The sequence below is a fragment of the Orycteropus afer genome, unplaced genomic scaffold, assembly GCF_000298275.1.
Source record: "Orycteropus afer afer isolate SDZICR_OR568_19922 unplaced genomic scaffold, OryAfe1.0 scaffold00027, whole genome shotgun sequence".
Classification (NCBI taxonomy): domain Eukaryota; kingdom Metazoa; phylum Chordata; class Mammalia; order Tubulidentata; family Orycteropodidae; genus Orycteropus; species Orycteropus afer.
The window spans coordinates 5,630,630-5,648,811 of NW_006921614.1; positions in this window are offsets into that span (position 1 = coordinate 5,630,630).

Here is an 18,182-nt window from a genome sequence, read left to right on the forward strand (position 1 = left end):
GGAGGAGGTGGGAGTGGAGCTGTTGTATTGTAAATTTTGGTCAATGACATGAGACAAAGTATATGTGAACTGCTGTATGAAAAGTGAATTTACTCTGTGAATCTTCACCCAAATCAAAATAAAATTTAAAAAAAAAAATGCACAGGTAATGTTAAAAGGCAAATGACAAACCAGAAAAACATATTTAACTTGACAAAGGGATATTGAACTAAAATCTGAAGTTCTCTCACTAATTATTAAATATGAATAATCACTCACTGGAAAATAGATAAATTGCATGAACAGGGAATTTACAGGGAAATGTATATAACTATATATGCACAATATAACATCTGAGTAGATGTTATACCTCACACATAATGAAAGAAATGTAAATTAGACGGCAATGCAACATTTTTAAATAATCAGATTTATGGAAAACATAATGTTGATAATATACAGTGCTAGTTACACAAGTGCTTTCCCACACTGCTGGTGGAGTTTGCTGGTACAAACTCTCTGAAGGGCAATTTGCCAGTATACATCAAAATTTAAAATGTACTTTCTTTTGGCCCAGATACTGGACTTTTAGGTCAAATGTGCAAAGTTATTAAGTGCAGCATTGTTTCGAAGGACAAATGACTAGGAACTATCTGTATGTCCATTAATATTTTGTTGTTGTTGTTATGTGCCATCGAGTCGGATCCGACTCATAGCGACCCCTCCTTGGGTTTCCGAGGCAGTATCGCTATGGAAGTAGATTGCCCCATCTTCCTTCCGAGGAGTGGCTGGTGGGTTTGAACCGCCAGCCTGCTGGTTAGCAGTCAAGTGCCTTAGCCACTATGCTACCAGAGCTCCCTCCATTAATATGGACTTGGTTAAATACATATGGTTGGTTGCATCCAGAAATTGCTTACATACAGCTATGAAAAAGAACAAAGAAGCTCTAAGCTGTTTGGTTAGCTGGTAAGCATGAGGTCATATTTGTATATCTGTGTAAATTAAAATGGATATACTTTTCAATGTCATTTGTGCACAGAATATTTATGGGAGAATTAATAAGAAACTCTGACAGTAATTGCCTAGAGGGAGGGGACACTGGTACTGAGAGACAAGGATAGCAGATGTACTTACCTGTGACAAAGAATGTAAAGATTTGCAAGGCCTTTTTGGTAGTATTTGCATTATATCAGTAGGAGAAGTGGGATGAAAGGGGGACGTCATCAGATAGTAAATTGTGATGTTTTACCCTTAGGTCTGCCTGTTCCCTGATGTGGAGGTTGAGTGCAATGCGTTGGCTCAGACTGAGGTAGGCCACAGTTCAAGAACTTGGAGGAAGGAGAGAAGCTTAACCGATGTTTGGTTAGCAAGCACTTTGTTTCTGAATGAGCAATTGGGACAAGCAATTTAATTATTCCTTTATGAGGCAAGGAAGGAGAATTTGAACAGTTCGCTCTAGATGACTAATGTAAAAATTGGTGATGCAAGCCCTCCCTGTGGTGCCATGGAAGAAAGGCCTGGAGATCTGCTTTTGGCAACATTACAGCCAAGAAAACCCTTTGCAGCTCAATCCTACTCTGTCACACATGGAGTCCTCATGAGTAGAATCGGCTGAAGAGCAACATGTTTGATTCTTGGTTTTGGTGTCTGACTTGTCATAGGTAAACATGGGGGCACCCATGAGTCTTATCTAAGCCAAATGGAAAGGGTGGTTATTTGCAATAACTTGTTTTCCTGAACACAAAGCCTAGGGAATTTTTTCTAACCATCACTGTTTTCCATTATCACAGAGTTCAGGTAAAATTCAATATTATCACATGGCTCTATTGATTGATTGATTGATTATCACCAACTCCATAGTTTTTAAAAAATCAGTATGACATTTTACTCTTTAAAACATGAAATTGCTGATAGTCAACAATTTTCACCATAAAAATGGCAATTTCAAATGATCCCATCTAATATTATATTGTAATATCTGGTGGGATAAGTTCCCAAAGCCTCCTCTCTTTACTCCTCCTATTTAAAGATTGATTTGTCTCTTTATACACATTCATTCTGCTACATAAGTTGTGGGTTATAAGTTTAATGAATTCCTAAAAGAATTCAACTCGTATTTCAGTTGGGTTGCATTGAATTTTAGGTCAATATAAGGAGAACTGACACATTTATAATATCAAGACAGCTCACCTAAGAACATGGAATGTTTTCATTTATTCAAAAAATTGTCAGTTATTTATTAAAGTTTTAAATTTCCTCCATTGAAATTGTGTGCTTTCTTGTTTAATTAATTTCTGGGAACTTTATAATATTTGTTGTTATTGTGCGTAATATCTTGTTTTAATTTTATTTCGAGTTGGTTGCTACTGAATAGAAAAATCCTATTGATTTTTCCAGATTGATCTTGTATCCAGATATCTTGCTGAACTCTCTTATTACTTCTAATAGTTATACTATTAGATGTCTCTTGATTTCTATTGGTTTTTCTAGATAGATGATGATATTATTTGTAAATAATATCAGTTTCATCTCTTCCCTTTCAATCTTTAAAACATTTTCTTTCCCTGGTAGCATAGTGCCTAAGGCACTTGACTTCTAACCAGAAGGCTAGCGGTTCAAACCCATCAGCCATTCCTTGGAAGAAAGTTTGGGCAATCTACTTCCGTAGTGATACTGCCTCAGAAACCCAAGGAAGGGTTGCTATGAGTCAGGTCTGACTCCATAGCACATAACAACAACAATAGCATTAACCAATACCATATTAAATACTGGTAATAATAAACCAGTTGCCATGGAGTCATTTCTAACTCATTGCAAACTAATGTGTGTCAGAGTAGAACTGTGTTCCAAAGAGTTTTGAGTGGCTGATTTTTCAGAAGTAGATTGCCAGGTCTTACCTCTGAGGCACCTCTGAGTGAACGCAAACCTCAATCTTTTGAGTTACCAGCAGAGCTAGTTAACTGTTTGCACCACCCAGGAACTCCACTGATGATAATGTTGTTGTTGTTTTTATGTGCCGTCGAGTCGGACCCGACTCATAGCAACCCTTCCTTGAGTTTCCGAGGCAGTATCACTACAGAAGTAGATTGCTCAGTCTTCCTTTTGAGGAGTGGCTGTTGGGTTTGAACCGCCAGACTTCTGGTTAGCAGTCAAGTGTCTTAAGCACTACGCTAACAGAGCTTCCTCTGGTAAAATAACCAAAAATAGCATTTCTCTAACCCTGGACACCTCAAAGAACACTGAAAAGAAAAACACTATTTGACAATTGTTGTTGGGTGCCTTTGAGTGCACTCTGACTCATAGCAACACTATGTATAACAGAACAAAACGCTGCCACAATCCTTGTTGTACTTGATCCCATCGTTGCAGCCACTGTGTCAATCCACCTCACTGAGGTCCTTCCCCTTTTTCGCTCACCCTCCACTTTACCAAGCATGATATCCTTCTCCAGAGAATGGTCCCTTTCTGACAACATGACCAAAGTAGGTGAGATGAAGTCTGGCCATTCTTGCTTCCAAGGAGCATTCTGGCTGCACTTCTCTCAGGACATATTTGGTTACTCTTCTGGCAGTCCGTGGTACTTTCAGTATTCTTTGCCAACATCACAACTCAAAAGCATCAACTCTTCTTTGGTCTTCTTTATTCACTGTTCAGCTTTCAAATGCATATGAGGTGATTGAAAATACTATGGCTTGGGTTAGGTGCACCTTAGTCTTCAAAGTGACATCTTTGTTTGTATTTCCTAAAACAATAAACCCCTTGTCTCCCTAACCCATCCAGGAGGCTCTTACTCTTGGAGATGCCATCCCTGCACCACCATCAGCATGTAATATATACCACTGCTGGTTAGATAATTAGGTATCTTCTCAGCTCACTCCCACAGGAACCTCAAAACCTGGCTTTTTAACAGAAACCAACTTATTTCTGATATTTGATGCCACCAGAGCTCCTCCCACCTTTTTTTTTTTTTTTTATCACTTTAAAGAGGTCTTTTTGCAGCAGAGTTACCCTATCCAATATGTCATTTGATTTCTTGACTGATGCTTCCATGGGTGTTGATTGTAACTCAAACTCAAACTCACTGCCGTTGAATCAGATCCGACTCATAGTAACGCCTCCTTCAGTTTCAGAGGTGGTATCTGTACAGAAGTAGATTGCCCAATCTTCCTTCCCAGGAGTGGCTGGTGGGTTTGAACCACCAGCCTTCTGGTTAGCAGTCAAAAATCTTAGACACTACGCCACCAGAGCTCCTGTTGTAAGGATTTTTATTGTTTTCAGGTTGAGGTATAATTCCTACTGAAAGCTATAATCTTTGATTTTCATCACTAAGTGTTTCAAGTTCTCTCCCTAGATACTCTATATTTGTTGTTACTGTACATAGTATCTTTTTAATGCATTTTATTGATATAATTTATGTACAGTGAAATATACAAAAATAAGTGACATGGGTCATTGATTTTTTTTTTTTTTTTTGCAGTGTTCCCTCCCTACCCCTCCCACCCCTGGCAACCAAAAAATAAAGTTTCTCTCCATATATAAACCTTTCTCTGACCGTCAACAACAAGAAACTAATACTATATTTGTCCTTCTGTGATTGACTTATTTCACTCAGCATAGTGTCCTCTAAGTTCATCCATATTATGCGGTGTTTTGCAGACTCTACATTATTCTTTAGTGCTGCATAGCATTCCATTATGTGTATGTACTATAGTTTGGTCATCCACTCTTCCACTCTATCACTTTGGAGATAAGTCCCTTGCCAGATATGTAATTATTGGCAAATATGAATTTGTTGCTGTCCTTTTTGTTACGTGGGTTTTTTTTTTTTTTTTTGTGGTGTCAATTTCATTGTTCCATATAATTTTCTATGCTGAGCTCATTTTGTTTACGAACCATGTTATCACTTCCTTCATTGCTATTGTTTTAGTATTTGCTGAATATTTATACTGGTCCTCTTTTTTTGATGTGAAGGTTTATAATTTTTCTTTGAGGTTACCCTGTGATTTTTAGTTTTCTTCCCAAGTTTAGAACAGTCCATTCTGTCTTGTAGTTGTCTCAACTACCCTACCACCTAGAAGTTCTGTAATGACACAATTTTTTCCCTCTTTTTAGTTTGTAGTTGTCCTCATTTGTCAATTGATGTCTCCAATTCCCTGTTTACAATCCTGTAGGTTTATTTACTTTGGATACTTCCATAGCTGGGTTGGTTTCTGGGTTATATCATCATGTGTGTTAATGTTCACTTGTTGTTGGCTGTTGTTGCTTCTCTGTCCAAAGGGGTCCCTTTAACATCTCTTGTGAGGTTGGTCTGGTTTTAACAAATTCCCTTAATTTCTGCTTATCTGGAAATGTCCTGATTTCACCATCATATTTAAGGGACAATTTTGCTGGGTACATAATTCTTGGTTGGAAATTTTTCTCTTTCAGTGTTTTATATATACCATTCCATTGTCTTCTCATCTGCAGGTTTTCTGTCAAGAAATCCGAGCTTAGTCTTATTGATTGCTCCTTGTAGGTAACTTTTTATTTTTCCTGTGTGGCTCTCATGATTCTTTCTTTGTCTTTGGTTTTGGTAAGTTTGATGATGATATGTCTTGGTGGTTTTCTTTTGGGGTCTATCCTGTTTGGAGTTTGTTGGACTTCCTGAATGGATATATTCTCATCTTTCATCATACAAGAAAATTCTATTCCAACAAATCTTAGACATTTTTCTCTGTGGTTTTATTTTTCTCTTTCTGTTCTGGAATTCCAATTACACATAAGTTATTCTTTTTGATGGTATCCTACATGAAACTTAGGCTTTCTTCATTTTGTTTGGATCTTTTTTTCTGATTTATCCCTTTTCAAAGAAGTGTTCAGTTATTTGCCTTCAATCTCCCTGAGTCTGTCTTCCATTGATTCAATTCTGCTCCTTTGCCCATTCAATGTCTTACCTGTTTCTGAAAATTTAGTATTAATCTTCTGGATTTGTGTGTGTAGATTTTTATCATTTCTATTTTTTCATTTTGTTCTTGTATTGTCTTTTGAAATTGTTCTAGAGTTTTCTCTGTATTTTCCTTGATCTGTCTCTCAATCTGTTGAAGATACCTAAATATAATTCTTTTGAATTCCTTATCAGGAAGTTCCAATGCTGCATCTTCCTCAGGGATGTGTTTTGGGTCTGTATCCTGGTCCCTTGTTTCTTGTGCTTTATGTTGCTTCTTTGTGTGGACTGTAATGCTCTGTTGTCTCTGAGACATTGTGACATTTTTGTGTTTATATTTAATTGGTGACTGTATGTTGGAATGACTTACCCACAATTTTTATTTTCTTTGTTTTGTTTGTATGTTATCTCTGCAAGCAGGCTATTGTGGGCTTCTATTCACTAGTTGACAGCACTTATACACTCACCACCTGTCTCCTTTCCCGTTGTCAGATTCTCATGTGTCCCTATGAACCTTAGCAAACAGAGCCTATTTTTAGGTCCCTGGAATCCAAATGAGAATGCTATCACTTTAAAATAAAAAATGGTTGCCACTTGTAAAGATTCAAAATGGCTTGCAAACATTCAAAATGGCTGAGCCCTCGGTCACTTTAAATATCCAACATGGCTGCCATATGTAAACAATCAAAATGGCGTGCACTCTGGACAGCAGCAAGTGAACAGCTCAGGTTGTCTTCCTTCTTGCTGTTTCCCTTCCTAGTCATAGGCCACCAGTGCAGTTCTCCCTGCAGCCCTTGGTGACCAGGGTTGATCTTTAGGTCAATTCTCAGGTCCCAACACCAGTTGGAAATATTCAGGCTGTTGGTCATGTCAGAGTAGCTGACAGTCCATAACTCCGATCATCTCTGTACTCACTGTTTTCGTTTAGGTTTTTCCACTAGTTGGTGCCTAATCCACTTTTGTATAGTTCCTTTCAAAGCTCAGGGCTCCAGGATTATCTTCTGTATGTCTGTCAATTGGCTTTTCTTTTCTTTGTTGAAGAGGGTCTGTGTTGCTTGTCTGCCTATCCTTCCATCTTACCAGAAGTCCTGTACACAGTATCTTATTAAAACTTTATTTTGAATTGGTTACTACTATTTTTGAAATATTTCTTTAAATTTTGAATCATTCTAAAATAAAAGTTTACTAAAAAATTCCTCCTGAGGCTCCTCTGATCTTTCATCATAAAGACTAGTCTCCTGGGGTGGATAGTGATGGTAGGAAGCTCCTATATGCATTTCTAAAGTAACCTGAAACCAACTTCCAGTGTCCTCTCAAACAAAGAAACAAACACACTCACTCACTGCCATCTAGTTGCTTCTGACTCATAGGGACCCCTCCTTGGGTTTCTGAAGCAGTATCTCTATGGAAGTAGATGGCCCAACCTTCCTTCCAATGAAGGAAGCCTTCTGGTTAGCAGTCAAATGCCAAAGTCACTTCAACACTAGTATCCTCTAGTCAGTGATTATTGCTTTCAACTGAATGAAAGATGGAGAATGAGAATGAATGCTGCCTTCATGAACTGTATTTAACAATGTGCCCTTCCAGAGGCAGGTAAGTGCCTCTGCTCAGGTGGGCTGGGGTCTGTGTATCTAGTGATAGCTTGTAGGTAAGAAAACGAGCAGTTTAATGAAAGTCAGGCTTTGCCCCCCTGCTATTTAAGTAAAAAGAAAATGCTTTATAAATGTGCAGCGATTTCCCCACCAACTCACACACACACCCACCCCACACACACACACACACACACATTCCAAAAGTAAAAATCAGTTGCCATGGGGTCGATTCTGACTTACGACTACACCGGTTGTTTCAGAGTAGAACTAAGTTCTATAGGGTTTTCATTGTCTGTGGTCTTTCAGAAGTAGATCACCAAGCCTTTCCTCCCCTCGGACCATTGTGGAGATTCAAACTCCCAAAAGTTAGGGTAGTAACCAAGCACTACCTAGGAACTATACACACACACACACACACACTCATATAACCAGATATACACTCTCATTCACACTCACACACGACACACACACAGCACTTTCACATAAACAGATGCGCACAGTCACACACACACCACAGACCATGCACACTCACACACACTCACATACACTCACACATTCATACCACACACACATACTCTTACCACAAACATACTCTCACACACCGCAGAATCCCTACATGCACATACGTACACAAGTGTTCACTAAACATACACACTCACATACCATAACACCATACACACACACTACACACACAGTGCTCACATACAACATCACGTACACAAACACACACATGCATTTTATTAGAAATTACTTGGAGGCAGCCTGATCATTCAGACTGCCTACTCTCAGGAAGCATAATTTTTCAAAAGATGAGTCCAGATCCTCATCTTTGCACAGAAGGACAAAGGCATGTTTCTGTTTCCCCAGAGCTTTTTTTTTTTTAACTGCCTGCCAGAGGTCTCCTCACCCCCATACACCTACCATCCCAGATGGGTAACCATAGCACAGCCTTTTTTCTTTACCAGAAAGTGACTTCCCTCCTCGCCTACCCCAGATCCACCCCACTCTACTTTGTTCTTATTTTCAAGACCTGGCATTACCTCAGAGTAAACTAAAAATCTCCTCAAAATGGATCCTTAAATAATTCCAGAGGGGAGAGTTTCTTTGTAAGTTCTGTTTGCTTATGGATTCCGTACAATGTTTGCAAATTCTACAGTGCTGGAAAGCCTCCAAACCTATTTAAATCCCTTTTCCAATTACCCAACACCATCAAAGATATCACCGACTTGAAGCAAAATCCAAAAGGATTGTTTTCTTCAGCATGTGTGCGAAAGTCCAGAATTTTTAAAAAACCTGTTGCTTGCAAGGTAATATCATCCCAAAATAAGTTATGGAACTTCTGACCATTAGTCTTGTCCTATTAACTACTAGAAATCAGAGCTGGAGGTGGCTGGGCCCTGCCTTGGCATGTGATCATGTTTCACAGTGTGTGGAAGATTTAGAACAAATTGGAAGAGAACATTTTATAGCTACGCCACCCACATTCAATTTGGGTGCTCCTCAGAGCCACAGCTGAGTGACACATTAGGTTGTGACAGTTGTCCCTGCCACCTCCTGAACCTTTTCTAAATGTTCTACAGATCTGATTTCCCTGTGATCAGATTTTTTTTTTTTTCCTTTTCAAGAACAAGGTGATAAATTGGTAAATATTATGCCTGGGAACCTTTGCTCATATCATATCTTTAGGACTTTGGAGATTCTAACTTAGGAATGAAAATATTGTGTTGCAGATGCTCATTGCCTAAAGGGCCTTTTGTAGCTCCTTGGAACTGCCTCGTTTTCAAAGGGATGAAAGGCCGCAGAACATTTCTCAGTAGGATATCCCACCTTCCCAACTGGCATAAGTAATGATCCTATACTCTAAAATGAAGTCTTGTTAAAAAATCCAGCCATAGCATATGATTGCCTAAGGCCCTTGTGGTGTATTTTTGATGTATCTCCTCCTGGGGTAAGGATGCTCACTGGGGACCTTTCACATACTTGTGGGCCCAAACTGTAGCTATTTATCTGCTGAAGTGCTTGCACTATCAGCTGGTTGGGAGCCCTGGGAACATCAATAACATGGTCCTCTACTGGATACTTAGTGTTGGTTTTTAAGTATCACTGAGCAGGGACTTTTAGAGCTCTTCTTGTTACATCCTCATCCTTTTCCTGATTGGAAACTATACATAGGAACTTCCTAATCATGAACATGAACTGATGCCACAGAATCCTTCTAAACTGGCCTAGAGTTACTATCTAGTATGGGAATCTCATTCTTTTGGAAAATACTTCACAAGTCAAGTATCTCTCCTCCCTTCTTGTTCTACCCTGACACCTTGTGTTGGTGGTCCTCCTCTATACCTTCCATCCACAGACCAAGAAGCAATCCTCATTTCTGTGGCAATTTACTCTGCCCTGGCCATCTGTTACTACTAGGGTGATCAACTAAATCCAATTAGTCCAAGACTATAGTGCCTAAGGCATTTGACTACTAACCAGAAGGCTGGTGGTTCAAACCCACCAGCCACTCCTTGGAAAGAAGATCGGGCAATCTACTTCTGTAGACATACCACTTCAGAAACCCACTATGATTTGGATTACATTCAATGGCAGTGAGTTTGGCTTTATGGTTTGACATCCATCCTATGGGAAGTTTAAGGTAAACTCTGTTGGTTGATCACTATATGGCTCATTGACCTGCACTCAGGTAGGGAGCTCAAAGCTTCATCCAAGCTTTGGTACATGGCTCAGTTTCCTAGTGAAATTTATCAGTACTCTGAGCAATTATGTTCCCCAGCATCCAGGAGTTGCCAACATAATTGTTTTTCTTTATGATTGAATCCCTCTCGGTATGGCTGGAGGCATCAAATTGACAAAGACTCCAATACAGACACACAGACCTCCCAAGTCCCAGAGCCTTTATCACTGAGGTTACACTTCCTAAATATTTCATTGTGTGCTGAACCAGTGGACCAGGCTCAGCTCTGCTAGCTGTAAAGATTCAAAGCAGGATGCTTGGAATATCTGGCTCAGCTCCCTTGATGATGGGACTAAGCAATTCCCAAAATGTAGCTAGGACTACACAGTCTTATTTACTGGGCTCTTGAAATCAAAAGAGCACCATGAAGTGCTCCATGAACAGTAGCTATAACTTTCTGCCACTGTTATGTAACTGTCTACAAGTCAAATGCACAGTGGGATTTCTCAGAAAAGTGGATGCCTCTTGGTTTATGAGACCTAGAAAGGCTTCTACAAGTTACTGTTGAGTTGACCGCAACTCCTGGTAACCCCATGTGTGTCAGAGTAGAATTGTGCTTCATAGGGTTTTTAGTGGCTGGTTTTTGGAATAGATCCACAGGCATTTCTTTCAAGTGGCCTCTGGGTACATTCAAACTGTCGACCTTTTGGTTTGTAGGCAAGTACTTAATTGTTTCTGCCATCCAGAGACTGCTAGGAAGGCTTCTGAAGAACAACAAACTTGAGCTGGGCTTACCTAATGATCCCTATAATCATGAGTATTGTCTGTGAGTTCTGTGTGGCCATTGCAATGAACTATCAAACCCAGCAGAGAAGTGGAAAGTGCCATGGAGAGGATGGCTGGTGTCAGAATTGGTGAAAAGGTTGGAGGGTGGCGGCGAGAGTGACCTCCACCGTGGGCTGTTGATGCTGATCTTGATCCTATTCTCACCTCATGAAATTAGAGGAGGCCAGATACTGCCCCCATGCTGTTTTCACAAGACTCAATTTTCTGCCTTCCTCTCCATTCAAAACTTGTGCTCATACTCTTTATTTTCACTAAAGTGCAAATAACAGGTGACAGGTCAAACTAGGACTACTCATAAGGTTATGTTCTATTTTAATTAGATTATACTCAGACTATAAGTATGTAGGCTACAATTGTAGAATGTCAATTATAGGATGATAGGTCAGGAAGGGTTTGGGGATCCTACTGAATACAAACTATGGCATATCTGCCTCCACCTAAAGATTTAGGTCAATTGTGACAGAAGGATTTAATAAACGGTGAAAATAAAGTAGACAATTTACATTTGAATACAATAGTCAGTACATTGAAAAACTCAAGCTCTTGAATTAGATGTAATTCTCTCTGTTTTGTTTGCTGATTAATTATAGTCCTTTAGAATTCTGATTCTGTTCCTAAAAATTTAATAGGCTTAGACTCAGTTAACACATTCTCTGTTGTTTCTCCTTTCAATCAGTCAATCTGCTAATGTTCCTTGAGGGTCTATATATGAAATGTACTTAGCTGCTTGCTTTCAGGAATACAAAATGAATGCCTCCTTTACAGTGCTTTTTTAATAATTAAAAATAATCTATGTAAAACACTAAAGGAGTCCCTGGGTGGTACAAACAACTAAGAAACTCAACTGCTAATCAAAAGGTTGAAGGTTTGAGTCTGCCCAAAGACCTCTCAGAAGAAAGGCCAATGATCTACTTCTGAAAAATCACCCATTAAAAACATTACCCATTGCCCTTGAGTCGGATCCGACTCATAGCGACCCTTCCTTGGGTTTCCGAGGCAGTAACACTACGGAAGTAGATTGTCCAACCTTTCTTCTGAGGAGTGGCTGGTGGGTTTGAACCGCCAGTCTTCTGGTTAGCAGTCAAATGCCTTAGGCACTGCGCCACCAGAGCTCCTATTAAAAACATTATGGGTCACAATTCTACTCTGACATGGGGTCACCATGAGTTGGAATTGACACCACAGCAACTGGTAGTTAAAAAAAATAAAATAAAAGCTAGTGTCCAAGAAGAAATAAGCACTCAATAAGTGGTTGCTCTTGCTGTTGCTTTATCATCATTATTTCAGCTTTAATACTCCTCGAGCGTTTGACTTTGAACAAATGAATTAAGTGCTCTGAGTCTCAATGCCCTGGAGATGTACATGTAGTGCCTATTTTACAGGTTTGTTATGAATCTTAGACAGGATAGCATATGTACAATTGCTTTGAAAACTATGAAACACTAACAAAACATAAAGAATTAACATTACCCTGTCAGTTGGAGGAATGGGAGCTCAATTCTAAGTGAGTGGAAGAAATCAAGTGTCCTTGTTATGTCTTCTGCTTTCTTGAATTGTTTTGGAGAGAGGTCTTGGGTTGTAGCTGCTATGTCCCACTGCCAGAAGTATAGCTCTTTATCTCACTGGGTTTATAGAATGTTAGATGGTAAGGCTGAAATTGTTCTACATTCTGCACCCTTAGTGTACCTGGCATTTGCTTATTCAACATTTACTCCTTCATAAAATTGTGTAAGAGAAAGTCTGCTTTCCTGACCTTCTGATTCTTCTGAAAATCTAGCCAAGAGGATACCCTCTTCAATTTCAAACACAGGAGAAGGTGGCAGGATACTCATAGATAAGAAATGACTGGGCCTTGGTGAACTTCTGAACTGAAGGAGGCTTCTGACTTCAGGCTGGAGTTGCTGCATTTATTTGTCTGTATGAATAGTTTGTTGAGGTCCTGTATCTATGATACTGGTTATGGAACAGTTTAGAAAGTGTTGCATAACAAACCTTTGGTTCACAAATAGGTATACGTTTTTATAATCTATCTAAGGGGATTGAACTTCCTTGTTAAAGCAAAATTCAGACTCTTCAAAGTTTCAATCCTCTTAGGAGATGCACAGGTAAGACAAGGTATTTTGGCCAAGTGCATCTGCCTCTATTCCTCCTAAATTTTACCTTTCCCTCTAGGTTTGCATTTTTTAATCATGGCCACCACTGCACTGACTTTCTTGGGACTCTGTCCCAAGAGTGAATAAAAATTCTTTTTCTGAGTTCTACTATTTTATTTGAGAGTTAGAACATTCTAAAGGCCTTTGCTTAATGGCAGGACAAGATAAACGGGGAATACACAAAATATAACATGCACAGTACAGGCTTCTGAGGCTCAGAGCTAGCTCATTGTCAGTTGCCATCCATTCTACTTCTATGTGAGGTGAGAGCATATGTCCTTGCCCATAAAGGATGGAGCAATATATTAACTAAGCTCCTTGCTTTCTAACTCCTGGCATTCCTACAGTTTCCTGTCCCATGAAATTCATGTCCTAGATTCATCATACATTTAGAGCTCAAGCCAAAAATCAATAAAGAGATAGTTTTTGAAGACCCTCCACTTAAGTCTTATTTCTAGTCTGATATGCAAGCCCTTTTCCCGGAGATTGGCAGGTCTCTGATGATTTACATAATGAATGGCCTCATGTTTCTCAAATTCCTGCACACAGGGATTTTCTCTGTTACAGGCCCTGATATTAAAAAAGAAATGTTAATGCAGTAATGGTAGCATCTGTATATGAATGACAACGACCAACATGGTGGCCTTGAACAACCCTTACTCAGATCTGCTGCAAGGAGGACAAGTGACTGAGGGCCTCAAGGCTGCACCCTGTATCCACATTGCAGTCACACTGAAACTACTCCCCTCGTTAATCACAGCCACATTGAACTGGCAATGGCATTAAGGCAAGCCCATGATGGTCAAACAAGGACTCATTCTGTGGGTGTTTTTGACTAGAGAACTCACCATCAGCTTGGCCAAACCTTACATGGAGCTGCAAGTCCAAGACTTTTCCTACCCAAATCCTCCTTTCTTCCCTGTCTTCATTCATTTTGTCAGACCTGCCTTGTGGTCTGAAAATTCTCTGACATCTTTGGTTCCCTCCCTCAATAAATCTCTTGTGCATCTAATCCCATTCTGGAGTTTGTGTGGAGCAAACACAAATCAACCTGATCAGTAACACAGGAGATGTTTGGGTTCAATTGATAGATTTTCCTGGTGTAAACATGTAAATTTGGAGTATCATGTATTTCAATTCTATAGACACTCATTAGCTTCTAAGCTGCTCTGATAACTCAGAGCACTAGGTCAGCAAAGTAAAATCTGGTTTCTTGGACTGGATATTATCACTTTATTTCCCATGGCAACTGCATCATAGGGGAAGATACTGGCACTTTTCTGTCCCTGAACTGGAAGCCTGACTCTTCGGGAGTTCAGCCAGGGTGCCTCAGTAGGGCTTGTTCATGTTAGATTGTCATCATTGTTTTTAGTTGGTTTCAAGTGAGCTCTGACTCATGACAACTACACTTACAACAGAATGAACTATTATGTGGTCCTGAGTCATCTGCACTATCTTTGGTGTGTTTGAATTCATTGTTATGGTCACAGTGCCTTTCAACCAAGGAGGCTTATCTTTCACCATCGTATAGAACAATATTCTATTGTGATCCATAGGTTTTCATTGGCTAATTTTCAGAAGTAGATTACCAGATCTTTCTTCCTAGTCTGTCTGTATTTGGAAACTCCACTGGAACTAGTTCAGTATGGGTGAACCTGTTGGTATTTGAAATATTGGTGACCTAACTTCCAGTATCACAGTAACATGCAAACTACCACAATACAAAAAACTGACAGGTATATTAGACTAGCCAGTTAATTTTGTTACTTGCTGGCAAACTAAGTGGTCATGAGCTTCTAAGTGTAACTGGCAAAATCAAGCATCTTGTTTGGGAAACTTTGAAATACAAAGAATTTTGGCCAATGACTCAGTGAAGAATATGCTGGTTATTTGAGAGACCAAAATAAAATCCCATCTGTGTCCACAGCTGTGCTGGGCACTTATAACATAGGTGAAGCATGAGCTTAGAGAACCATCAACCCAAGGGCACTAAATAATTGGGAAGAATTCCATTTACATATTCAGAAATTCAGATTTATGCAATCACAATTGTAATGGAGACTTTAAATTCAGCATGTATGTTTTATGGTTTTATAACTTAGCATGGTTTTTATTTTATAATTATTTATGGAAAGGGACCTTGTAATACTTCCAACATACAAGGCCTGTAAAGTTCTCTATCCAGCCTGACTCCACAGGCATAGAAATTCTTAAAAAAGCATTGCATTTATTTCCTAAGACTGCCTAATACTACAAATTCTTTGGCTTATAAGGACAGACAGATGTTTATAATCTCACAGATCTGGAGGCTACAAATGCAAATCAACACGGAGGTGGAGACATGGAAAATTCTGAAGTCTCAAGATCCTTCCTTGTCTCTCTGAGCTTCTGGTAGTCCTGGGCATTCCTTGGCTTATAGATGCTTCTTCACGTGGCCATCCTTTCTCTGTCTCTTTGCTTCTTTATATGAGGACACCACTCAGAAGGGATTACGACACACCCTAATCTATTATGACCTCATATGCACTTACCTGATGACATCTTTGAAGACTCTATTTCCAAACAAGATCACATTCACAGGTACCAGCAGTTAGCACTTCAACAGATCTTTTGGGAGGACATAATTCAATCCATAACAGATACTAATCAGTGGTGCATTGGTAAATGTTTTATGATTCGATATCCAAGAAAATGAGTACTGATTTATAGCATTTGCTGTTTTCCATTATTTAAATACTCCAACCAAGGCCATTTCACATTTCTAATGTGATGTCACTGAACATGTTGTTGAAAAAAGATGCTCAAAATAGACCAACTGTCATAAACCAGTGGGAGCTGGTTCCAGCACCCCTTTGATTCCCCTCATGCCTTCTACCCACATGGCATGGGCAGGATACTGCTGGGGAGATCACTACTTTTGCAAAATTTATCTCAGGATCCCTTGTTAAATTGATGTCACTACGTGTTTTCCTAAGCCCATGTTTCTATGGAATTTTTGCAAATAACGTGCTTCCTTTCTGATGAAAGGCATCTATAGATGTCACACAAAAACTATTATAGTAACACTGATACATAGAAAGAGAAGGGTAAGGTTCTTCTCACCCAAATTCCAATCTTGCTCTGCTTCTCTGAGCAAGTTGCTTCATAATCAGCATGTGGCAATGTTCAAGGTATAGTGGTCAATCAATTAAAGGTTAGCCTAGTGGTTAATTCAACAGCCCAACAATAGAAAATAGATTACAGATCATTTTGGGGAGACACGAACTGCTTTGAGGATCTAAGAAATGCTATGCATTTTTGTATCAGAAAAGTACACTGACACAAGTATGCTGACAATGTCATGTAATTCATGAAGTTTCCCTTCCTCCTTTCCCAGTTCATTTGTTGTTTTTATTTGGTGCCATTGACTTGTTTCCAACTCAAAGCGACCCAATGCACAGCAGAATGAAACACTGCCCAGTCCCACGCCAGCTCCACAATCCTTGCCGTACTTGAGCTTATCGCCACAGCCAATGTGTCAATCCATCTCATGGTAGGTCTTCCCGTCTTTCGTCCCTTTTTCCCAGTTCATTTATATACCCTAAATTAAGAAACTACTTTAGAATGAAAAGGAGCTCTGGTGACATAGTGATTAAGGTATTCAGCTTCTAACCAAAAGGTTGACAGTTTGAACCCAACAGCTTCTCTGTGGGAGAAAGATGAGGCAGTCTGCTTCTGTAAAGATTTGCAGCCTTGGAAACCTTTGTCCTATAGGGTCTCCATGAGTTGGAATCAATTCAATGGCAGTGGGTTTGGTTTTAATTTACCCACCCCCGGGAACCTCAGCAGAGCACATTTTAGATAGACTTTAAAGAAACTCTTCTAAATGCTCTAATGTTTTAAATCTAAACCAGTGGAACCCAAAGGAACTTTGTATAAGAGATGCAGTTGTTCTGTACATGAAAACAGTTTTTACAAGATTTATTCAGACCAAGCATGCCCTATTGTTACTGGGATGTCTTAGACCCTGAGCAGGGGTCCTTGCCTTCTACTGACGAAGAATTGAACAGGAGAGGGAAAATGTCCACAGGAACCAAGTTTACTAAAAAGACACAGAGGTGACAGGCTTGCGAAGGAGAGATGGAGAGGGGCTTTCACCTACACTAACCTCTGGTCTCTCTCTAAGCAAAGGGATTCCTACCATTTATAAAGCGTCCTGAGCAGGAAAGAGGCATCATCTTTATTCATGAAATGGGTGGTTTTGAAGTTCAAATTAAGCATGCATGATGTCTCTAGACCCAAGTTCAAGCCCTGATGAGATATTCTTGCTCTCGCCTGCTCTAGTGGAAGGTCACTTTGTCAGTCACGTTGACCTTTACTGTGCATGCACCAGGTGGGCACCTAATAAGAAACTTAAAAAAAAAAAAAAAAAACCACACACACACAGAGGTTTATCAGCATTTTATAACTGGTCAAGCTTAGGGCCCTTTATTTGCAGCCTCTTTATCTCACTCAAGACCGTGGCTTGCCAACTAATCAGTTTTCTGACTCCAGCAGCCAGAATTATGTGGTGTTCTGCACATAGGCTAAAATTTCAAGGTTATTGAGTTAGGAGTCTGTTTGACCTGGCTAGCCTGGCTAGCCTGTCTCACTACCTCAAAAAAAAAAAAAAAAGCTTCCTAAAATTCCAAATATTAGGCTCCAGGGTCCCCGACTTTCATGAGGATTCTTTGGAACTGTCCAAGTAATCAACATGAGCTGAGATGACAATATTTTGGAGCTGGTTCTTTTAGCTCTTAGTGCTGCTTAGTGAGCTGCTTAGTGAGCTGCTGGTGTACGTTGAAATGAGAGGAGCAAGAAAACATAGGGTGAGAGATCCGTGAGGGGCCAGGAGATGGAGTCCATGGGTAAGAAGGGTAATAAAGTACAAAGTTGTTGTTGTTGTTGTTATGTGCCATCGAGTCGGACCCGACTCATAGCGACCCCTCCTTGGGTTTCCGAGGCAGTATCACTACAGAAGTAGATTGCCC